The sequence below is a fragment of the Tribolium castaneum genome, chromosome 4, assembly GCF_031307605.1.
Source record: "Tribolium castaneum strain GA2 chromosome 4, icTriCast1.1, whole genome shotgun sequence".
Classification (NCBI taxonomy): Eukaryota; Metazoa; Arthropoda; class Insecta; order Coleoptera; family Tenebrionidae; genus Tribolium; species Tribolium castaneum.
Window position 1 is genome coordinate 8,689,199 of NC_087397.1, and position 16,244 is coordinate 8,705,442.

The following is a 16,244-nucleotide window of genomic DNA, read 5'->3' on the forward strand; positions in this document are numbered from 1 at the left end:
AACGACGGGAGCAGAGACGGCTTTGTGTAAGAGAGCCCATGAGAGCTTTTTGTACGAAATTGCGGCTCACACAGCTGCACGTTAATCGCTTTTATTGCTAGTTTTAACACAATATGCTTTAAACTTCGGTGTGGACGCTTAAATTTTAAACACCACTTATGTCAATTTATTTTTCTAAAAAGCTTTTTCTAGTTTTTGCCAAATCTCAGACCCGATTAAACGCCCGCTAATTGAAAGCGTTTCCCGAGCATTTTTCCTAAATTATGAAATACAGCAGAGCCTCCACAGTACGAACTATTCAGCAACGAGTCCTCAAGATCGGCGATTTTTTGCAGTACCGTATTAAACTCTATATAATAAAACGAATAAACAATAATATGGGTGATCACTCTTCTTCACGATTTTTTTTTGGAGAAATAATGACTGGTTTTATAGAAAAAACTGCACTTGGTTTGCTATACTTTAAGCAAACCCGACTCATAAAAATGTAAAATGTAAAAAAATATAAGGTGTACCATTAAAAAAAATATAAGGATGTATAAAATTATTTCTGAAACACCTTGTATACTTGAAAACAATTTTAGGTGATTATCTATAAATCTATAAATCTTTAATAATCATTAGTAAAAATTACGAATGTGCTGGAAAAAATACACAGAGGGAGTTTGCTAAATAAAATATTTTAGTTATATTATACCGCAAATTAATAGACCTATTTCTACATACAAAAGTCAGCAGTTGCCATCAAAAATTTTGCCTCAAGATATTTACATGATATACAGATTGAATCAGAAGAGATGACGATTCAGATTAAATTAAATGTTGAAAATAAAACATTTAAACTAAAAAAAAAACAAAGAAAGTCACAAAATTGAGAAAATGTACTCATTCGAATTTGGTTTTTATTAAACTGTTTATGGCGTAATTAATACAGAAAAAATACAATCACAAAAAACCGAATTTTAGCCCATTATTTTTATTAAAAAAACTATAGGTATAGAATATAGATGTTTGACAATTGTTGACCATTTTGCAAAACCAACTTAATTAACGAAAAAATTACAAAATAAAATCAGTTTTTTGAGATTATCTCAAAAACTGTAAGAGATAAATATACGATGTGTTGGTAAAAGTCACCATAAGTGTCGATGTTCTTTCGATTTCAAATTAAAAAAAGTAATTCAAAATTTTAAAGTTGGTTCCAATTTCTCGTATGTCCGGAAGTTCAATAATTTTGAAAATAACTTAATTAAACTCAAAATGATCGATTTGGCTCGTACACAATTTTTTTAAACCTGTAGCTACATTATTAAAAGTTAAAAAGTTTCTAATGTAGGTCCTAAAAAAATCACGCCGTACTTTATTTATTTTTGTAAGAAGTGATATAAAGGGTGATTTAGCAAAGATGCCACCACCGTTTACTTTTGATTGTAGTCTGTAGAGTCCCTTTTTAAATTTAGAAAATCGATGCACAATGTACTAGAAATTTTTGAAAGCAACTGGATTACAAAAGGTCGGATTAAAGAGGTTGTGCTGTAATATTTTGTACCTAAGTAGTAACAACAAAAATAATTTGGTTAGAGTTTTGATTTTTTGAAGTAAACGTGGGAACAGTGGGAAGACGATAACGAATGTCCCGATTAGGGTCAGATATGCGTTGGGTTCATGTCGGCGTTCCCTTGGGTCTTGACCGAGCGCTTAAAAATGTCACGAGCCGCCACTGCACTCCGAAATTGTAAACTAAAGCAAAAAGATTATTTGGTAAAATGTGTGCGCTGTAAATTCCGGTAAAGTAATGTCGCGGTAGTTCGAAAGTTGGTTGAAAGTTTATCGAAAAATGTGTAGTGTTTCTAACAAAATAAATGTGTCGTCATTAGATTTACCGAATTGCATTAGTAGTAAAGAGATTTCCGTTTCGCTTCTCCTCGAATTGCAGACCAACAGGCAGACGCGTTTAATCTGCTAATCTGCTTCCCAGTCGGATATGACAAAGTTATAATTACTTATCACTGCAACCGTTACGTGTCACCATCCCAGTTTAACAGAACACAGCTTAAGTGACAAAGCGTGTTACCCTCATCACACATAGCATTTTGTCTATCTTAATTATGTACAACACCTATCATTAGAAAAGTTTTTTATCGCTATGCTAATTCAAAGCACCCACATTTCGGGGAAGCAACAGTTCCCCAACGGTTGCGATTTTTGTTCCCAACTTGAGGATCGAGTTGGGGACGGAAAATGACAATTTAATAAGTGTTTGCGTATCTATTACAGTCACATTGTAATTCGCGAGAGGTTCCTTCGAGTCATTTGTAAGGTTGATATCGTAGGAAAAAGGTGATCGATCACTTCTTCAACTGACACGTTTATCGAAAATTCCGTCAATTGAAACGAGCAACTTAACAAATTAATGCCCGTTGTTTAAACAGCTCGTAAATCGGCTCGTATAAATTTTATTTTGTCCCCGTAAAGTTCGAGTCTGGGACCAGTGAATAAAATATGTTGCAGTAGGAGTTTATCGTTTGTTTTGCGAATTTTTCCCGAGTTGATCGAGTGTCCCTTCGGGCCCAGGGACAACACATTAGAATTGTCACAAGTTGAGAGCGAATAGGTGTTTAGCCTTTCTGCGCTGTATATCATTTCCAACTGACACTAGAAGAAGTTTCTTTCTGCTTCTGTTTACGTTAATAGACCGTATTGAAGCAAGTTTCGAATAGTTCGTTTACCTCATCCCTTTTAGCTCTCTTTGGTTTAAATTTAGCTCGCGCAGCGGGACACATGTTCATGAGGACGATCTCCACCATAATTACACCAACTAGCCTCACCTGCAACAAAACAACAGTCTGTTATTGATTTTCAATTGTGTAATTGCGTCGGTAAGGGCGTCAGCCGATCAAGCAAATTGATGGATAATGTCATTGAAAGCATGCACAAATTGGAGAGCTCGATCATGACAATAACAAAAATACCTACGTCAGGGAATGTTGCAAACTCGACGACAACTATGTCATAAGCAATTTCGTTCGATAACAAGTTTAATAAAGTGTGGTTTTATGACCGGCTTCCAGGTTCCTACTCGCCATCAAATTTCCACAAAAGAACAAAAGATTGCCCGATTCACACGCTGTTCTGGACGTCCCAGATCAATTACTATAACTCCCATAGATCAAACGGAACCGAAAAATTGACACGCAATTAAGTTAATATAAGAAGTAAACAGCTCGGACCTTATTACTGTTTTAAATATTAAACTTTTAAACTTTATTTAAACTGAAGTAACTATCAATAATAACAATATATTTGTTTGATCTTCTGACACCCCTTCTCAAGTTAATCCATCATTTTCATTCATCTAAACCAATTATCCAACAATTTCCACCTCCCGTTAGCGGACACCTCTCCACAACGGACAATTAAAGATTCCCCATCGGTGTCCGTTGTTGAGAGGTTTTACTGTATAAAGCATCTTGTCTTCATGTTGTGTTATTTATAAACTCAAATAAAACTCTATTTACTCAAACATTTTATTTTATTTTATTTCCACTCTTAGTTACTGTACTAATTTTAATTTTGATTTTCTTTCTTGAAATATAAACAAATATCTACCGTTCATCCCTTTCTGAATCCAATATTTTAAAATATTTCATTAATCAAGCTTTTGCTGCTTATTGCTTTAATTCATAAATATTTTTCTTCAGTTTACAAACCAAATTTTCTCCTCTTCGTTAATAAAACCTTCGGCTTCTTTGTCAGCATCTTTCTTTATTTTGTAAACTTATTTACAACTAATTGCTTTTTTCCTGCTGAAAGTTCTGTTAATTCCCATACAGTTTGCGTCTTCATAAAATAAGTGTCATTCTTCATAGCTTTGCTTCAATCCATATTTCTCGTTCTAAACTTTTCAACTTTCGTCAAAGTCGGCTCTTCTAAATTTTGTACGCCCGAATAAGCTTTTTTACCTTCCAGATAGAGATCCTTTACTTTTACGTTTTTACGTTTCTTGATTTTGTCTTTCTACAATTTTTTTTCTTCCTTCATTTTGCCCCTCACATTTTTTTCGATTTCTTCACTTTCTATTTCCACTTCCCCATTAGTTTCTTGAAGATACATGAAACTTTCTTTTTCATTTCTGTATCTTCCACAAATTTAGCATTTCTACTGAAATAAACTATTTGTTTTCGGGTTTAAAAGTCTATTTGCTTTTGATCTATCTTCATAACCCAATAAATACTAACAGTGCTTTTTCGTTAATTTTTTGTATTTTTTCTTTTAGAATGCACATACAAGCTGTACTGCCAAATATTTTGATGTAACTAATATTTGGTTTTCTTTCATGTCATAATTCATATTCACTGTTTTATTTACAGCTTTTGAAGAAAGTGTGCGTTCTGTAAATAGTTTGCTGTTATGAAAACCATTTTGAAAAAATCATACTAGTCTTGAATTATGATAGTTAACAATTTTGAAAGTGCTAGAAAGCTCTCCAAACCTTCGGTTATCGAATGCCAGAAAAATTATTCACTTATCGCAAAGGGTTCAAAAGCTGTGATGTTTTAATAAACTACTGCAAATAAAAATTTTATTTAAAAAAATTACATAAATACGTTAAAAACTATGACAGATAAGTACCAACATTTTGAGTAAAGTTTTTGGTTCGCAGACAAAATTTTATATTGCTATTAGTTAACAAAAAAGTTTTGAATGTAGGCCCTAAAAGAATAACTCTGTATGTGTTAACTTCGATCATCTAACAATTATCTACTAACCCACCTTATCAGGAGCTTAGGGGGGATTACGAGAAGAGGATTGTTTTATTGACCGCTCTATTTTATTCATTGGCCTTTTGATACATTATAGAAAAAGTCATAATTCACAACAGAGGACAAAAACAAATGCTTAGTGGTGTAATTTATAGCCCGAAAATCAATAAGCTCGCCAAACATCTTGCAGAGATCGTTCCGTCGACAATGTGGGTGAAATTTTAATCCCATTTTGTGGACGATTCGTCCTTTTAAATATTGACTCTGCTAATTAACGTCCAACTGAGTTAGATCAACAGGTCAATTCAATCGCAGTGTGTGATCGGAAGCAGTGACAAACTAATAAAGTTGGATATAACAATCAGGGGGTTAGCCACGAAAAAGCAAGTGACGATCCGTTGGAATTCAACGTGACAGATCATGAGGTCGCTCCTGTAAGCCAAAGCAAACGCATCCTGACATTGAAAACTCGACAGTGATTGATGCAACAGGAGATTACCTTTAAACGAACCACTGGAATGCTCGCAAAACTGTCAACAAAAATTTTGTTTGTGCTAATATGACACTAAAAAATACAGTATAATATGTATAATGTTTTTAAATTTAAAAAAAACTGCTTTTCTTCTAAAGTATTGAATCAAAGGGTGGGTATACTTATTGAAGAAAACACTAGTTTGTGTCTTATGTTTGATTCGATGATAACTTAAATCAGACAACACTGAAAACACAAAAGACTGTTGAAGGAAAAATAAAAAAAATATAAATATTAAATTAAAAAATTAAGTTACTTGTAAAAAATTTCGATGCTTAATTGATCGTCTATTATCACTATTCTAGAGTTGGTTCGATGCTTTAGAAACGTTTCTCCAGTTATTTTGAAAAAAACTTTTTTTTAACTTTGCTGCTGAAATGTTGGTCATTGATTACTACTTTCTATAGCTCGGATATTGGACTACAATTTTTTATGTACTTAAAAAACTGCTACAAGCCAGCGAGGAACAACTGAAAACTTTATTAAATAAACTGGCTTCGTATGGTTTTGAAACTAAATGAAATGTGTTCCTGTATAACTTTATATCGTTCATTATTGTAAAAATTAAATACAATTTCTAAAAACCAATTGCAAACTCAGTCATATTCAAATATGATTTTGTAAAGAGATGCAAAATCGAGTTTTGTGATATCGTATTCATTAATTGAATTATGCAAAAACTTTCTTTAGCAAAATGCAGTAGAATAATTTCTTGGAAACTAACTACACTCCAACAAGTGACACATCCCACAACAAATTCTACTGCAGCTTTCCTGGAAACCGCTAATGCAAAACAAACTAAACTAAACAAATTGTTATATCATATGAGTTAATAAAGAAGTCGGTTATGTGAGCAATAACAAGCAGATTTATAATAATTATTATCTATGTAGAGATAATTGCTTTATTCAGCTCTTTGTTTTTAAAACGTAATAAAGATTTTGATCTGCTATACTCGAGGTAATCAAGTAATTATTTTACTCCTAAAAATTAAAAACTGCTGTCGAATACAATTCCAAATAACTTACAAAACTTAGGACGAGTACGTATCATTTTACAAGGGTTAGATAAGTCAATTTTGAAGTCACAACAAACTATTATTAAATGAAGTTTTTGTATCATACATTCATTTATAATACATTTATGGTCATTTTCTGATTTTTTATGCAATTTTTTATTCTTTAAATAAATAGTTTAAACCTCTAGTATATTATACTAGGTTGCTATTAATAAAGAAAACTCCCAAACAATACAAAATTTCATTCTTTAAACATGATCACATTATACCAATTATATGTTCTGAAGTCTGAAGGCAATAGTTTAAGAGATTTCGTCCTTTTTTGATTCACCCTGAGTATAGTCTTAAAATTCACTCGGACCGCATTATGATGCATTAATATGTATTTAATTTGGGAATGCCATTTCCGACAGTAGAATACGAAACCGTGCTCATTTCGCGTTTACACTTGATGCCCTTGTATCATGCACGTCATAAATAACATTTGCACAACCGCACTTCTTGCCAGGGAAGCGTAGTAAATGCAAAGCTTCTTTTAAACGAATTAACAAATTCGCATAACGCATGATGTAACATACACAAATTTGGGGGAAAATGGCCAAGGAATGGAAGAAAAGTGCTTTCAATTCCAACCTGAGAAATTTATTAAAATTAGAATAGCGATATCTACGCTCCTTCGTGACACATTTCGAGATTTATTAAAAGTCGAGCTTTGAGATGATGCAAAATACCTACAAGTGCGAAAAATTGGACCGAAAGATTACTACCGCCATTATACCTGAAATATTTCGAAGAAAACAGTGATACTTATTATTATCAGGAAGTGATTGGAGAACATTTTAAATTTTTTATTATACAGGGTGGTTTGCACAGCTCGTTGAGTACGAGGTCTAGTCTAGACTTATTAAGATTGACTGAGTAATTCAACTACAGGGAGTTCAGAAATTACTTCCAAACTTTTTAAACTTTAGATAAACGCCCACAAGGAAAAAAGCTCCCACCGAAAAACAAACAACAATCAGAAATAAACCTACATAAAAAACCTCAGAAGAAAACAACTCCACATAGAAAAAAATTCATACAGAAAAAAACCCGCAAAGAAAAAAGCCCAGCTAAAAAAAGATAAATGGAAAAAGCCCACTCAGAAAAAACTAACGTAAATAAAAGCCCAATCGTCAAAAAGCTCATAAAAAATAAATTTATTAAAAAAATTGTCTGCAGTCATGGAAAGATTTATAAATTTATAATTATATATTATATTCAGGTCACAATAAAAATGTTTCAGATTCATTTTTTCACGTGTGGATTTTTTCTTTTGGGCTTTCTTGTTTGTGGGCTCTTTTTGTGAGCTTTTTTCCTGGGCGCAGTTTTCGTGTGAGCTTTTTTTTACTTGCATCTCCAAACAAATGAATTTTGTTTTGATGCAAGTGGAGAGAAGTGAATATTCAACATTTAGGGAAATCTTTGTGAAAGCTGCTCTCTTTTATTAGTTATAACTACCCCAGTACATGGGTGCTAAATAATGCATTAGCTGTCATTTTTCGTCGGCTAGCGGGTCGGAATCGATATAAATTATGGATCATTCGAAAAGATCCGTTTGATAAAATATCCTTCAAAAGTGAACGTTGACGTTATTTCTCATTAAATATGGAACGTGCCTCTGGAAAATATCTCGTAAATAGCGTTGGTGTTCCAGCCGAGGGTTAAGACGCAGCAATTATTAAAAGTGTTTACCTCCGCAACAGTGGGTCAACTGGCAAACAGGCCACTGGTCAGTAAGCACCTTGTATAAGATATTTAGCAGGAAGTTACGTCCAGGATCACGGCGTAGTCCCCGAGGTCGCATTGTTGGCAGGTTAATGAAAGTGCACTGTTGGCCAGCGTTTGGTCTTAAGTGTCAATTAGACGGCAACAAAAACACCAATATGACCTGTTGCCCACAAAGTATTCTGTTTATTGCTTCGGCTATTGTCGAAAAAACGCATCAAATACATAAAATTGGATTGCGCTAGCGAAAGTTTTTCCTCGTCGAAGTCTGATCAAGTTGAGATATCGAAAACTGGCGAAGTACTTAAAAGTTGTGAGTGCCTTTGTCTGAATTTTAAATGAAAAATCTCGTCACAGTTAAAAATCACGTCGCAACAAAAACAGATCGCAATTCAATTTTGGATATTGTGGATTAAATCAAACGTGCCGGAAATTATTTTAAACATTTAACCTTTGGGGAATCCACTGCGGAGCGACTTTAAAGCAATTTTTGGATACTCCTCCACAAAGGCCACATTTGAATAACAAATTTAATTTCTAAATGTATTTATATGGACCCGTTACGAAATAATCCGGTAATTGCTTTATGTAGCTGTGTTCCTGAAACTGGTATTTTCGTGAAAAATTTAATTGCTTTTTAACCGAACGTGTTAAATATTCGTCATAAAAAGCTGCATGTTAATAACATTTTAAATCAAATGGACGAAAAACGGGATAGGGACTTTTGAAAATTTCAGCGCGATCACGCAAAGCGTTTCATTAGTTTTGTAAATAACAAGCTTTCCGTTTCAGGTAGCATAAACACATTTTTTATTTAGGAAAACAAGCAATTGTAAGGTGGTCCAATCAAATCACTCAACAATGCGACAACACAGGGAAATTTTCTTTGAAAAAACCCGAAACGACTTTAGATTTGTGAGAATTGGCTGCTGTAAAAATACACAAGTTTACGTCTCGACCCTTCAGGATACGTCTCTTGTGTCGTATCGATTGATACATTTACTCTCAAAGTGCGAACGTGTTCTATTAACGCATAAATAGAAACTGCTTTTGCATTCCCCTATTCACTTTTCTTATTTCCTACAAATGTGCGAGAGGGATTTTTCAAACGCACCCTTAATCATCAATATTCTGCATGAATCGCCTCGGAAATTAGCAGAAAAGTCACTCGAGTCTAAAATTAAAAAAAAGCTCGCAAACAGGTAACCTCCGACCTTGCTACATCCATTTTCCTTCCACTCGTATGGGAAAGAGTGGAAAGACAATTACTTGTTAATTATTTTCGCTCGAGGTATTTCAATTACACGACTGACTTGGTGACACATTTTCAAGCACGCCGAAGATAGCATCAAGCAGCATTAACCCCTTTTATGTTTTCACTTAACAGGATTTTCGTCCGGCTTTTTTCAAATTCAGAAGTACCGATAAACCGAAAACATTAACTTTTCATGTTCCCAGACCTGCTCAGACTTTATTAAAACGAATAGAGTCATCTACAATATTTGCATTTGCATTTTTATTCCACTGCCAGGACGTGTACAGAATAATGTAAGATGCAATCTCAGGTCGCCTTTTATCGAAATTATTTCGCCGGAATGTCGACTCGACTCGAGACAAAAAACTCACCGAATGGAAATCACAAATTCCTTAATATCTAAATTTCGGATATCGCCAGCTTTGTCCTTCTTCGCTCTGTTGGGCGTCTAATAAGCGAGGAAATTTAGCGAGGCTTTCTATACATAAAAAAAGACATTCTGCTCGGGGATTAAAGAAGATATCGAAAATAGGAGGAAAATAATCGCCGAAAAAACGTAATAAGAGGTAAAATTGTGAACAACTTTCAGTTACGGCCTGAGAACTAAATATGTAAAAGCGTCTGTTCCAAATTTAAATTAAAATAAGCACGTCATCAGTTTACTAAGCCAAAAACCGCAAAAGCTATTAATAGGAATACTTCTAATAGTGCGACAACCCAAGTAAGAGTCCTTTGAGCTAGACACAAAATTTGCAAACCGTCCTCATGAATATGTACGTAACAATAATAGAAAGCGAAAAAAATCAATGTTAGTGCTCGCTTAGTAAAATTATTTTCCTTGAGAGCAGAACCATCTAAAATGTAAATTCGCAAAGGCTCGAATTGCATTTTAATCATTCCGCCTTAAAAAGTGGTAATTGCGTTCCGTTTTCGCGATACAATTGCCTTATCCCTTACTGCTACATAAATATGACAATTTTTATGGGTTAAGAATCGCTCGTAAATTCACGAGCTTATAACTCGCAGTACTTGAGAGACCATCATTGGAAAAGTTATACTCGATGCTCTCTTGAAACTTATAAATCAGAATAGTTCGAAGCGTCTTTGAGCTATGAAGTGAATTCGCTTTTCTGAAACTTTAAAGAGGCTTATTTCGAACCGATTTGATCGCGAAGATTATATCTATAACCTGAACCAATCACCTGCCTAAACTTTCAATTCGCAAACGCGAAAGAAATTATTCAAAAGTGTTATTAAACTTTGCACCGTTTCCGGTATAGCGATCCGGGGACAAAAATGCAAAATTAATCTCTTTACAATAAACCAAATACGCGCTAAATCGTTAAAAGTGTATCCGAATAGCTAAATGAAAGCAACTAGAAAGCTTAATTAAAGATAATGGCGCTGTTAAAAGTAACAACACGAATAGACCAATCAAAGTGGTCTAATTTGGTCATGTGATCAGTTAGTCACGCATTTAATTGCGAATTAAATTAATGGCGCTTCTATAAACCGGACCTATAACTTTAAAATTTACACAATGTTGTTAAGGAGTAGCGTATTTCATTGGTATCCTTTAAAATTTAAATCCAGTGTTGTCAACAGACTTAGTACCGGTTTACAGAAGGGTCATTAATTTAATTCGCAATTAAATGTGATCGCGTGACCAAACTGAACAAATGTGATTGGTCCATTCGCGTTGTTAACTTTTAACAAGCATTTCTGGATCAGTCTGGGTGTTAGAAGGTATGGGTCAATAGAAAAAAAAAACAAACACATGTTTATAAACAATGGTCTTTAGCAACTAATTGTTGATGTATTTTTCATCAATTTTCCACAAAAAGCGATTTGGTTTATATGTCCTTTTGATGTAAATAGAGCTAGTACTTTAACGTAAATAAAACAGCTACCTTCGAAACACTGTGCGTTTGTGGGAATTATAAATGTGCAAGCATTAGGCGGGTGCCCGTTCTGATGAAAAGCTCGGTCTAATCCGGTCCTTACTCAAATTGTGGACGTAACATAATCTTCGTATATGCGAAACCTTCAGACGCCCTCATCGAATGCGATAATTGATCCGCCCTCACAATTAACAAGACGAGGCTCTGTGTATTATGTTTCCGATTGAGTTTTTCAAACAGGTGCGCGAAAGTGCAAAAATTAATCCCGAAATGAGAGAATTCCGAACGGTTTCACAATATACGACACCATTCTCGCAACTAAATTATTGACGCCGGGACAAGTCGTGAGAAACGAGGGCTGTGTAAAGACAGACATCAGCTAAGAGCAGCACCCTCTTCACCCACAGGGTGGAATATCCGACCGACAGCTCTGCCGCTATGGTGTGTATCATTTCCTGGTGATTTATGTGTTTCGCATTATTCCAAGTTTCGCGCTAATGATGAATTGTACGAAACGATTTGAATACACAATGAAACCATTAAATAAATCACGCAATTATTTTTTAAATTGTCTCGAAGACAATATCAAAAGTCGGCTTGAGGAGCTCCAAAGCTCCATAAACTTTACTCAACTTTGGAAGCTTTAAAGCGCAAATTCTTAACTTCACATAGTTACAGGAAAATTGGAGAAGGGCTCTATTGCCATGTCAGGTTTGCTGTGCTGGAAGTATAACCTTAGAGGATGCGACCAAGATTTATGTCTCTAATTATTTTGGAAAGGGAATAAGTGGATATACTAAGCGCCACGTTTCATCCGACAAACTTTACGACTAAATACTAAACAACGCGACAGCATTACGCCGACACATTTATTAAACAACTCTGATTATACGAGAGAAAAATACCCCAAATTGTTATTAAACTGTTGTTGCTTTTAATCTTTGTCTTTGTTTTACATACTTGACTACAACAGATTGGAGATTCATTGATTCTCAATTGAATTTTAATGACCCCCTTATACTTTTGCTTCCCCTAAAAGTAATTAAAAGACAAACATTAGTACATGTACTAAACAAATTGGTTAACTCGTGAAATAAAAGGAAAAAGATCTAAGTTAGTTTTTCTGTATAATTTGTACAAAAACAATTATTTAGAAATACCACTAGAGATCTGTTAAAAAAATATGCGAATAACCGTTTTATTTCCAAGTCAAATAATAAATATAAAGCCAAGTTGTCACGAATAATCAATGGAAAACATCAACTCCTAAATTACCTGATACAAATTATAATCGATGTTGAAATTTCAACAAGTTTTTGAATAGTGCTAAAAATATTGATTAGAAGAATCAAAAGCAGCATTCTCTAGTAAATTAAAATGTCTCTAACTTTAAAATAATGTAATTATAACTTAACTTTGTCTAACTCTAACTCTAACTCTAACTCTAAATGTGGAAGAACCGTCATTATTTAACTAGAAGTTAACATTAACTTTAGATCGACTCTGAGTTATTTAACGCCAAAGTTAACTCACCATTAAAATAACGGACCTTAGAAATATTTAATTACTATGGTTTTTCTTCTAAAGGTATTTCAGACAACTTGTTCAACGTTTCTAGCTGCCAATATAACAGATTTGGTTTCCCTCAAGGATCCGTATTAGGACCTTTTTTGTTTAGATAAATGATTTTCCCAAGGCGACATGATGTAATACATTAGACAGTCACAGTGATGATAAATCATAATATTGCCTTACCCTCAGAAAAAGAAATGGTTTGAAACAAATCTCTTAATGAAAACAAACATAATTGATGATATTTTCGTTACAGAACATCAACGTAACTTCAAAAGCTACTAAATTATTAGGTCTTTACTTACATGGAAAACTCATACATGAGTAACACAGACATTACTAATAAAAGAACAAAAAACATACATACTAGACAACTCCCAAAAGTTGGTCCAAAAAAAATAATTATCACAGCTTTTCGTGCCTACGTACAAAGCCAATTAAAGCGTGGCCTACTAAATACATTTTTTCCAACTGTAGCTAACAATGTAGCAAATAATAATAATAATAAAAAAAATACAAAAAGAATGAAAATGTATCATGCTATGACGAAAATAATAATTAACCGTTAAACACGTGAGAACAAGAAATCTTTGAAGAGTGTACGAAGTTTATTCACCGAAACATTCAACCGAAAAAGCATCGTACAATTGAAAATTTGAACACCATTATAAAATAACGAGCGTTGAAAGGTGGATGTACTCGTACTAAGCTAAGAAAAAAAAATATAGAAAATGTTGTCATAAGTTTTCATAAGTTTAAACATAAATGTACCCAGTTTGTGTCGATACATATTTTCAGCTTTTAACCAATGTATTTCGAGTTCGAGTCTAAACAGGGATGAATAGTGACATTATGAAATATTGCTTAATCTTATACTATCCCAATTTTTTCAATATCACAATATCACAAACATATCAGTACTTATTACCTCTTAATATTAAAACTTTAGTTTCCTTATTTTTTTAGGAATACACTTGTGTAAAAGCTGTTCTAGTTTAACACAAATAAAGATTACTCACTGATTGATTAAAACGCGCCCTTGGGCCGGAGCCGATTTGGCGTTTGTGATTTTCGTCGAAATCAGCTTAAAACCTGTATTGACTTTTTATTAATTGGCGCGATGGAAATAAATGATCGTGGATATTAGTCGGAGATAATTGATGGCGTATTTAATTCATGTCTTAAACAACACACGATCCGGGATATTTTTTGGCAGTCATCGTGGATCCGGCTCTGTTATTGATGTAAACGATTAAAACTCGCATCGGGCTGATTTATGCTTTCAGGGCATATGCTTATGATTCTAAATGTTCCATCCAACCTGTCGCCAACAGGAGATATTACACCAGTTATTACAAGGATTCCTGCACGTATTATGAACATAGAATTCCCTCCTTTATGAATGTTTTATTGGCTGAAATTAAATTTCTCAGATAAGATACTGTGGTTTGGACGTGTTCGCGGGAACAGTTTTGCTGTAATTGATATACAAGAAGAGGGTAAATGATTATTTCAATTTACGTTGAGCATTTTTGGGACGTGAAAGATAGCGCGTTGCGACGCTGCTTCTTCAAGAAGCCATTTCAGTTTTTATTAATGCTATTCCTATTGGAAATTTAATTTGACGACGTCTTTTTTTCCTAACAAAATCACATTCATTCAGAGTTTTATAGTCCAGTCAAATAAGCCCTTAAAACAAAATGTTGGAGAAAAGCTGCCATTTTTGGTATAAGTTAAAGACGTTCAGTCAAATATTTTTTTGTTTCAACCCCCGAGAAGGAGTTGAAAAAAGGGGAATAAAGTGATTTTTAAAAATCATTCACAATTACAAGAAAATTGTAAATAGCATAGTTGATTTAGCATCTATTTATCTGCTGTTTTAAAACTATAGAAAAAATGGCAACTTCGCACTGACATTTTTTGAGATCGTTTGACCTATTCAGGTCACAAATTAAAACTTTCTGTCCTTCTGTGATAAATTGGACTCTAGTGACCAATTTAGTGCCAAGAAAACCAACTAATTAAAAGAGAAAAATAATTGTAAAGAAGAAAATAAAACTATATAAACATACAAATTACAAGAAACAGAAGTTACGACCAAGTATGAGACAATAATCGATAAAGCTGTGAAAAACACAACTTTAAACAAATGACGGCACAAGAAATATGGCATGAAATGAACACAATAATTTTAAATGCAGCAAAAGAAACCTATGGAATCACAGGAAACAAATAAAAGAATAGTATGGTGGACAAAAGAAAGTAAAGAAAAAGCAAAGAAAAACAGAAAAAGTGACAAAAAAATACTTAGCCACCAAGGCGGAGTAGCTAATTAATAAAGATTACAAGAAGTAACGTATAAAAGTGAAGCAAATAATAGAAAATAGAAGAAAAATTTGAAAACAAAATTGAACTGGACAGCAAAGAAAACCAAAAGCTTTTCTAATACAAAGAACTGAAAAATGGTTATAGGAGAAAAATTTGGAAAAAAACTTGGACTGGACAGCAAAGTAAACCAAAAGTAACAGAAATGCCGATATAAAGTCGACGTAACAGAAGAAGAGTTAAACGAAGCCATTAAAAAGCAAAAGGTCGGAAAATCTCCAGGCCATGATAGAAGAACAGTCGTAATAATTAAGAAAATGATTAAAACATTAAAAGGTGGGATAAAACATAAATAAAATTGTGTTCATTACTATATGTTCTTTATTGTCTACAATTTTTCACCGTCTTTAAATAAATAAATCTATACTTTATTGAACCAAAAGCCATTTACCACTTATAGGGACTTTTAAAATCGTTTGTATAACAACTGTTTAGTCCGAATTATAAAAACGAAGAGCCTGAGCTGCCCCCTTAAAATATAAAACTTTTCCCGATCTCGAAAAAAATATTACAAGAAAATCAAATTTTTTCGGGTTCCCTTTATCAAAATTCAGCATTGTGTAACTTCGTAAAAATCTGCATTCATTAAAGAATCTTTTGTAAAAAAAATAAGTTTATAGCTTTATCCAGAAGGCAAATACGAGGATGTAAACGCAAAATTTGGCCAATTTTGGTTTATGTAAATTTTTCGTCTTTTTCATAATAAAGACAATTTCAAATCGAAAAACGCTTTCGGATTCGATTTCAGCAGAAAATTTTACATATCAATCAAGTGCTTATGATGTTTTCTTTTAAATTGTACAACCCATCCCTTTATATTTAACCACTAAACTCTGTTAATTTGAAAAATATCAAAAAAATCAAAAGAACATTTTTATTATGTTTTACAATTTTACTGATTTTACCGAATAATCTTTAAAAAATACTTTCGTTTTTTTAATCCCTTCTCGAGCGTTGAAACAAAAAATTCTTTGACTAAACGTTTTTAAATACTTTACAATAATATTTTGAATCAAAGGATTATTTGACTGGACTGTTATTTAAAAATGAG

General features: G+C 33.3%; 1 protein-coding gene across 1 annotated transcript in view; it reads right to left on the minus strand.

Annotated features, from left to right (window-relative positions):
* Positions 1–16,244, minus strand: part of LOC663219 (Krueppel-like factor 13) — a 59,613-nt gene that overhangs the window by 25,149 nt on the left and 18,220 nt on the right. The window lies entirely within an intron of this gene.